The 9,330-nt window shown below is 35.8% G+C and overlaps 1 pseudogene; it reads right to left on the reverse strand.

Annotated features, from left to right (window-relative positions):
* Positions 1-824: 824 nt before the first annotated feature.
* LOC107136637 lies at positions 825-1,619 on the reverse strand (annotated as a pseudogene).
* Positions 1,620-9,330: the final 7,711 nt, after the last annotated feature.

Below are 9,330 nucleotides of genomic sequence, written 5' to 3' on the forward strand. Positions count from 1 at the left end.
TGGAATTATTAGTCTGAACATAAATGTTTTAGTCTATTTTTTTTCTGATGTGAACAAATGATGTGACAAGAACGATTTTAAGGAGGAAAAGTTTGTTTGGGGGCTGTTTTAATCAGCTTTTTCACTGCTTTGACTAAAGGACTTGACCAGCACAATTAGAGAGGAGGAAGAATTTATTTGAGGTCTTAGTCCATAGAAGGCTGGCTCCATTCCTCAGGGCTCAAGGTGAGGCTGAACATCATGGTGGGAGAGGATGGCAGAGGGAAGCAGCACACATGATGATCAGGAAGCAGAGAGAGACTCCAGTCTCCATATACAAATATATTCCCAAAGCCACGCCCCAATGCCCCAATTCCCACCTCCTTCAGCCACACCCTGCCACTTCAGTTACCATTAAGTCAATCACTATCAGGGGATTATTACTGATTTACAATCCAATCACTTCTCCTCAGAACCTGCCTTTTTATTTTTTTTAACTTTAAGGCTTGCATACAACACTGCATTAGCAATACAATTGTAAAATACACTTCCATTTCTTTGGGTTTTGCATAAGATGGTTTTGCATCTACTGTGGGTAGATTGAGCAAGCATTGTTTTTTTTTTTTTTGTGTGTGTGTGTGTATGTGTGTTTTAGCATGCATTCAACTAGATATGATTCAGAATATACTATACCCCCTTTTTAAATCATTACAGTTAGCTAAAAATTTTCCAGGCAAGTCCACAAAACAGAATTTGCTTTAAGACCAAACCATGGAGTTAGGGAGACTAACAGCGCTGGGACCTGCTGGGCCAAGACACTGGTGTTTAGCTAAGTGTCAAGAGTATTAAGAAGAAGGTCCTGGTTGGAGGCACAAGGCCTGCAGCACCAGCTGTGGAACCTCAATGATGTGACTGCGCAGATCCATCTGCCAATGTTTATTTGCAGGTTGATCCCACTGATGGGGTACATAGCTGCAGGTGGGTGTGCCTGGGTCCATGTAGAAGGCACAGTGACTGGGTGATGGGCAACAGGAGTTGGGGAATGGGCAGTCAGCAGGGTACCTGCTGACATGGCCATCATGGTCCCACCATCCTGCTCATGGTGACCCCATTGTCTCTAGGAGGAGGGATGGGAGCAGGGTACACTATTGCTGGCATGCCATTGGGCTGCACCATGGTGGTGTGATGGATGATGAGGAGGTGCTGCATACAGTGGCTGTGTGTAGTATGTGCCTTGCTGTGAATAAGGGTGGTGCTGGGGATAGGCATTCACACAGGGTGCATAGCAGTCTGGGAGGGGTTGGGGGAAGAAGAGTATGGCGGCATGGCCCCACTGGTAGGGGAACAGGACACTTTGTAAGGTGTGCCAGGAGTGTAACCTGCTTGGAAGGTAGGATTTGCTCTAGGTACTGAGTAGGAGAATAGGTAGAAGTTGTGGCTGCATAGCCCACGGGAAAACCAATTTGGATAACCAATTCCTTTGGCATTTACATAGGGAACCACAGAAGATCCAGGACTATAAACAGGATTCATGGTTTCAAGAAAGAATCAACACCCAATTCTCCCATTTTCCATATTCTCTTGTTCTGGTGACTGCGACCTCTAGAAAGCCAAGAAGACATCCCTGTGCCATGAATAACCACCTGATTGGCCACCTGGGCCACAGCCCCAGATGCACAGACCACACTTGCCAGCACCCGGGGCCCCTGCCCGACCAGCAGACAAAGCGCAGCTGGACCCAGTCTGGCGCCCAGTGACCGCTCCCAGCCACTGGCCAGACCTTGACACCACCCTAGGCTGATGGACAACCTGTCTTAAGACAAGATGTTCCTAACATGGATAGAACACAAGAAATGATATATCATGATCCTCAGCATCAGTTTCTAATTCAAAATACAAGGTTAAAGGGTAGAGAACCAGGTCTAAAAAAAAATTAAAAAAATAACCAGGCTGAGTTTTTCAGTTTTCATTTGCTTTTGTTATATAAATCTGGGACAATTTCTTCACTAGACTAAAGGTCTCTATCCTAACTAGAGAATTAAATCCAATGATTTATTTAAAGACAGGGGCTTTTCCTGATAAATTGGGTCTAATTATTTACTGAAAATGAGTCAAATATGTCCTGGATGCTCTTTCTCAACAAACACTTGTTTCAAATATTTGTTTGACAAGAATTGTAAGAGCCAATACAGCAGACAGTTCTCTGGTCAATGTCTAAAGTTTGGAAATTATACAAATGGTTGAACAGATACCCATTTGTTTTAGATAACATGTCACTAAATAATTGTCACAGTACCTTATTTAAGCTACAATAACATTATACTATTTCGAGAAGATAGACTGAGGAATGAGTTCCAAACATTTTTTTTTCAAAATATTCTTTAAAGCTGAGCCAAAACCTACAGAAGTAGAAACTTATAAAATTTTAAGTGCAAGTATAAATAATAAGACAATCGCTAGATGGCTCTAATACAAAGTCTGATATTGAAGTTCACAGATTTTTGTTGAGACTATTAGAGTTGGCCTCTGGTTAGAGTCTCAATATGGAACTTTATAAATAATTGAGTGGACATTGGTTGGGATGATTTTATCTTGTTTGTACAAACAGTGGGGAAATTTTAAGTCCCAAAACACTGAGTTGTTGGTGTAGTTGTTGTAAATTACTCTTTCTGAATGTACTTATGTACGTTCCAATTTTTAACAGCAAATACATGTGATTCATAATCTGTTCTTAGTCTCTAGTGGGGTTAATATACTTAAAAACTAAATAAATTTGTGTAGCTATATACTAAGAAGATGGTAAAAGATCCAAGACACAATTATAATTTATTCCATTTTAAATGATTCATTTATTTTCCAGTGAGTCATTCCCACCCACTCTGATTCTTGTAAAATATTATGATTCAGACATAGGAGATACAGTAGGGAAAATCTTTGAATTTATAAAGCTTGAAATAGGAGTCTTCTGTTTATGGATATGAAGATGTTTATGGATATGAAGATAGAGGGAAGATTAATGAATATTACAAAAATACAACATGTCCTTTTTAATTTCCCTAAAGTGAAAATATGCATGGGGAGAGAGAAATTTGGTTAACTGATTAACAAAATGATGTGTACTCATCATTAAGTGCTTGTAATTATTTTTTTAGGTAAGTATCACCCTGAATCTCATAATGCAAACACTATCTTTGTGAACATTTCTGTCACGTTTATCTAGTGTTGTTTTCTGTATATCTTTAATTTTAAATAATCAGAATTATACTCAATAAGCTTTCTTATAATCCATTATTTTCCTTAATATTAGGTTATGGATATCAGTTCATCAATAATACTAAATAAGGTAAAACAAAACCTGTCAGTGACTAGTAACTATACATTTTTTTTGACAAATAGTAACCACTTGGTAAATGCTAATTAATATTATTGTCATATATTAATAAGTTAAGAAATATAAATTCTAAAAAGATCCAGTTGGTACAGCAAATCATAGTTTTATGATTTAAAATTTTTATTCATCATTCAAATTTTTTTTAAAAAAATATCTGAACATATTTACAAAGCATTATCAGGGGAATGTGAAGATTTAACAAAAATAAAGACAGTAAAAAAGGGCAATAAAATTAGGAGAAGTAATTTATATAGCAGTCATTAGATGTCTGTGCTTTCTTGTGTTACTTAAAAAGTGCCATGAATTAAGTCCCCAAGTTCCTACGAAGAATTTTATTCTAATTAGAAATCGCCATACTTTGTAAAATGTTATTAGGTATATTGCTTCCTCTTGAGTTTCCTTTGGGAAGTTGACTTATAAACTGTTTATTTTTAACTACCTAGCAGCTATTGTTATAGGAAACCTGTGACTTATTAGTAAAAAGACAGAATTATTTAATCTACTCACAGTCTTATTTGTTTAACATACCAGATATTGCTGGTCAAAACTCACAATCTTGCCCTCTATAGGTCAAAGACTTTTATAAACAGCTGACTCAGGACTGCAGTACAGTTCCGTGGTAGAGCACTTGCCTATTGTATAAGGCCCTGGGTATGATCTCTAGCACTGTGGAAGAAACTAGAAAGAAAGCAAGAAGGAAAGAAAAAACGCTGACATGATGGTGGCAAGCTTAGGCAGCAATGAGGTTTTATGGATCAAAACTATGACTATAGTTTGATAAATGACATCCAACTAGTCACTGAATGGCTATTTTATATAATTTCTCTTTTACAAAAGCCAAGAACATAGTAGTATAAATTGATCCTTTATTTCAGTTATTCATTCAACTATTCAATCACTTATTAATAATCAGACAATTATTGAAGGTGTACCATGGTCAAGGAATCATTGTAAGTGCTATGAATGCAATTGTAAAATAGACCTGATCTTCCAAATCACTTGTATAAAGTCTAGTAAGAAATACTGATAAATTCATGAGGAGTGAGTGTTATGGGATCATTTATGTCTTTAACAGAGTATGTTGCCAGGAACAGCTTCCTAGAACAAAAGATTAATGAAGTGGAGGCCAGAATAATTGAATGGGAATTAGTCATGTAAAAGGAAAATAGGATTGCTATAAGTCAAAGATTAAGCATGTTTGAAGAACCAGAAGCAGAGAAAGTACTGACATTAAACAAAAAGCATTTCTCATGTCTAAAACTGAATATTCTAGTAGGTAAGTTATAAAAATACTGAAGTGGTACATAGGTCCAGTTCACAAAGACCCTGGTAAAAGACAGAAAGGAGCTTGGGAATTATATGCTAAACCGTTGATAACCACTGAATGATGTTAAGCAATATGTTGTCATCACTTTTGCATTTTAAAAGGATAACTTCAGCTAACTTGTGGGAAAATATCTTAATTGAAGGATAATTTTATAAACCACATGGGGGAATTTTAGCCTGCATAAATGTGGCAAGCAGTGAAGATGAAGGGGACAGGTGATACCCTGACATTATGGACTGGATGTGGCAATGACCAGGATAACAATAAAAGGACAGAATTATTTAACAGGATAAAACAGAATTTGTAAAGAGTATTTATATAAGAGAACAAAAAAATTTAAAAAATGTTTCTAATTGAAGTATAATTTTCATGTAAAACAAAGGAATCCATTTTAAGTGTCGAGGTTGAAGAGTATGACAGATGTGTACACCCTGGCTCACCACCCATATACTTGTAGGATATTTCTACTAACTCACTAAATTTCTTCTTGTTCATTTCTAGTCAAACTTCATCTCCCAAAGGAAACTATTCTGATTTCATACAGTTTAGTTTTGCTTATTCTTGAATTTAATAAAAATGGAATAATATATTATGTAAACCTTTGTGACTTGTCTTCTTTCACTCAGAAAAAAATGCTTTTGAGGATTAGCAACATAAATTTAGCAGTGCTTTTCCATGCTGGGTGACATTCATTCATTACAATTTGTTTATCCACACCAGGCAGGGTAGCATATACTTGTAATCTCAGAGACTTGGACACTGAGGCAGGAGGATTACAAATTCGAGGCCAGCCTGAGCAACTTAAAAAGATTGTCTCTGAATAAATATGAAAAGGGGTGAGGATGTAGCTCAGGGGCAAAGCACTCCTGGCTTCAATCCCCAGTACCATCTCCTCACTTATCCACATATAAATCATTTATCAATTCTCTTGTTGATGAATACCTACACTGCCTTCAATATTTGTGTATTATGGGGAAGTATTGTTATAAACATCCTTGCACCAATTTTACTCTTCTCTTCAGTAAATACCTGGAATAGTAGCTACCAAATCAAAGATGAGACATGTGCTTAAGTTTATAAGATAATGCTAATCTTTTACAGTGATTGTAACATTTTTACCTTGAATGAAAGTTCTGATTGTTTCAAATCCTGACACTTGGTATAGTCAGGTTTTATATTATCCCTCTGTTGAAGATGAAGTAGTATCTGAATGTACCTATACTTTCAACTAGTGATGCTGAACATTTTTTCATGTGTTTGCCATTCATATATCTTTTTATAAAGAACTTAAAGCTTGTGAGATATTTCCCCTATTATTGAGTTATAATTTTAAATAATATTTTCCATATCTCATGTAATTTCCTATTCATTCATAAAAGCATGATTTATTTCCTTAAGGTTGGTGATAACACATATTTTTAATTCTTATTATTAGGCTCATTGCCTATCCCCTCTGGTATGGGTCAAATTATTCATACTAACATACCTAAATTTTTTCTATTGTATTCTGGGCATAAATATATATATTGTATAACTTCTGTACCTTTCTCTCTTCCTTTCCGAGTACTTATTTTTATATAGTAATTAATTTTAATAATTAACTTCGCTGGGCTTAAATTTCCAGCTGTCTTTTCTAACCTGGATGACAGCTGACAACCACACACAGTTCTTTTTGTTCCCTTGCAGTGTGTACTGTCAGTGTGTCACTTGGTGGCCATCTGAGATCTTATCAGAGGTTTCACACACAAGTGGGACTGTCACTTTCTTACCTCAGCTGTTGTGATGGTGGTATCTTTACCCTCTGTTTCTTTGAACAAGTATGACTAAATATTTTTTATCCATCTTTAGCCACCCTGTAGTGTCAAGTTCAAGTAGTCAAGATGTGAAAAACAAGAAAGCTACACAGTGTGTTTCCTTCCTTCAAGGGTCTACTCCCTCTGCCTTCAGCCAGGACAACTGCAGTGCCTTCACGTGGAGCTTTTTGTTTTAGTTTGTGTTGAATTTATTGTTATCCTCAGAAACTTTGATGAAATAGAAGCCACTCAGCAATTACCAGACAGGGAGCCTACAGGCTTGATTTTCAACTTTGCAGGATTCTGTTTGTTTTGTATTTGTCTTATGTCCTGGAGAGAATGTCTTAGCCCATGAGTGCAAGTTTTACTCCTAACCAGTAGCTTTTCTAAAGTTTGGATTCAGAACTGCCCAAGACCCCCTGCTTCCTAAGAATTACAACTTTCCTCCCTGACCTGAGCAACAGAGGAGTTTTCTTGTTTGGCTTTTTAAACTTCTGGTTGTTTTTGTTCCTTATTTTTTTTTTCAAGTGGGCTCTTTGTAATTCTAGAATAAACCATACTTAGGGGAAGATTATATATATATATATATATATATATATATATATATATATATATCTTCATATTTTATGGCTCTCTCCTATCTTCTGACCCTTTACTTCCCAAGTACAGTCTCAGGCCCCTGCTTTGGTACCACAATACTGAAGTTCTGGGGTACCTTCAATTGAAAAGTCATTGAAGTGTGGGTCTTGCCAGTCTATTTTCCTTCTTTCAAGGATGGAGGACTTTCATTTTCTCCCTGATTTCTGTCAATTATCCAGGCCATCATGTAGTCATTTTTTGTTTTCACAGTGTATACTGTTACCTCTAGGAGGACCTAGTCTGATATGAACTACATAACATTAGTGAAAATAAAATTAAGTTTTTTAAGATAATAGAGAATTAAGCATATTTAAAAAGATAATTAGAAAGAAGGGACACAACTAATGAACATACAGGATAACAGAATTAAAAAGCACATAAAGTCAGGAGGGGATAGAATTCAGGTCATATGTGAAAGAATGAGGCTCCCAGGACCTTCCAAGGAGGATACATCTGTTTCCATTTCAAAATAGGAGGGAATGATAACTATTGAAGGAGCTGCACTTATTAAAATTAGATAGCAGAAACAATAAGGATAGTCATAATCCCAGTCTTAATTTACATTATCTGATGAACACCTACCCACCAGGGACTATTCTGAATACTTAAAAGTTCACGGTATAATTTATTCTGTCCAATGATTCAGTGATGAAAATCCTTTTATTATCATTATTATGGAAGATAAATCTCATTCAGAAAGTTTGTTACCCATTTAAGGTCATATACTGACTAAGATTTGAATACAGACTGACACCCTGGCATATGCTGTTAATAGTGTCCTTAGAGGAAGTCATGTGATTTTGTGAAGGCCTCTGTTTGCTTTGTGAAATCTTGATATCAATATTGAAAATACTTATGCCTGAGTAATATCCCATTGTGCACTGATATCACATTTTCATAATCCAATCATCTTTTGAAGGGCATCTAGGTTGGCTCCATAGCTCATGTGACTGTGTACCTGTAGTATGTTGATTTTAAGTTCTTTGGAATATATCAAGGGCAAGGACTGGGATAACCGAGTCAAATGGTGATTCCATTCCAAGTTTCCTGAGGAATCTACATACTACTATCCATAGTGGTTGCACCAATTTGCATTCAAACCAGCAATGTATGAGTGAAACTTCTTCCCCACCTCCTTTCCAAAATTTATTGTTACTTATATTCTTCAGAGTTGCCATTCTGACTAGAGTGAGATGGAATCTCAGTGTTGTTTTAATTTGCATTTCTATAATTGATAGAAATATTGAACCTTTTTTCATATATTTGTTGGCCATTCATATTTCTTCTTCTGTGAAATGCCTGTTAAGTTCTTTTGGCCATTTATTAATTTGGTTATTATTATTATTATTGGTGTTAAATTTTTTGAGTTTGCATATGGTAGGTAGTAATACTGTATCTGAGGTGCAGGTGGCAAAGATTTTCTCACATTCTGTAGACTTTCTGTTTACATTCTTGATTGTTTTCTTTGCTGTCAAGAAGCTTTTTTGATTCATCCCATTTATTGATTCTTGATTTAATTCTTGTGCTTTAGGAGTCTTGATGAAGAAGTCAGTTCCTAAGCTGACTGATGGAAAGTTGGGCCTAAATTTTCTCCCAATAGGTGAAGAATCTCTGCTCTAGTGCCTAGGTCCTTGATCCACCTGAATTGAATTTTGGAAAGGGTGAGGAATAAGGATTAAATTTTATTTATTTATTTATTTTTTTGCTACGTATAGATTTCCAGTTTTCCCAGCACACTTTGTTGAAAAGGCTATATTTTCTCCAATGTATGTTTATGGTACCTTTGTCTAGCATGAGATAACTGTATTTTTGTGGGTTTGTTTCTATATCTTCTGCTGTGTTCCATTGGTCTACATGTCTGCTTTTGTGTCAATATCATGCTATTTTTATAGTATAATTTAAGCTTGGGTATTGTGATACCTCCTACTTCAATATTCTTGCTAAGGATTGCTTTGGCTATTTTAGGCTTCTTGTTCTTCCAAATGAATTTAATGACGGCTTTTTCTATTTCTATAAAGAATGTCATTGGAATTTTAATAGGAGTTGTATTATATCTGTATAGCACTTTGGTAGTTTTGTCCTTTTGGTTATATTAATTCTGCCTAATCAAGAACATGGGAGATCTTTCCATCTTCAAAGGTCTTCTTCAACTTCTTTCTTTATTGTTCTGTAGTTATTATTGCAGAGTCTTTTCCCTTCTT

Source organism: Marmota marmota, unplaced genomic scaffold (genome assembly GCF_001458135.2).
Source record: "Marmota marmota marmota unplaced genomic scaffold, marMar, whole genome shotgun sequence".
In the NCBI taxonomy this organism is placed as follows: domain Eukaryota; kingdom Metazoa; phylum Chordata; class Mammalia; order Rodentia; family Sciuridae; genus Marmota; species Marmota marmota.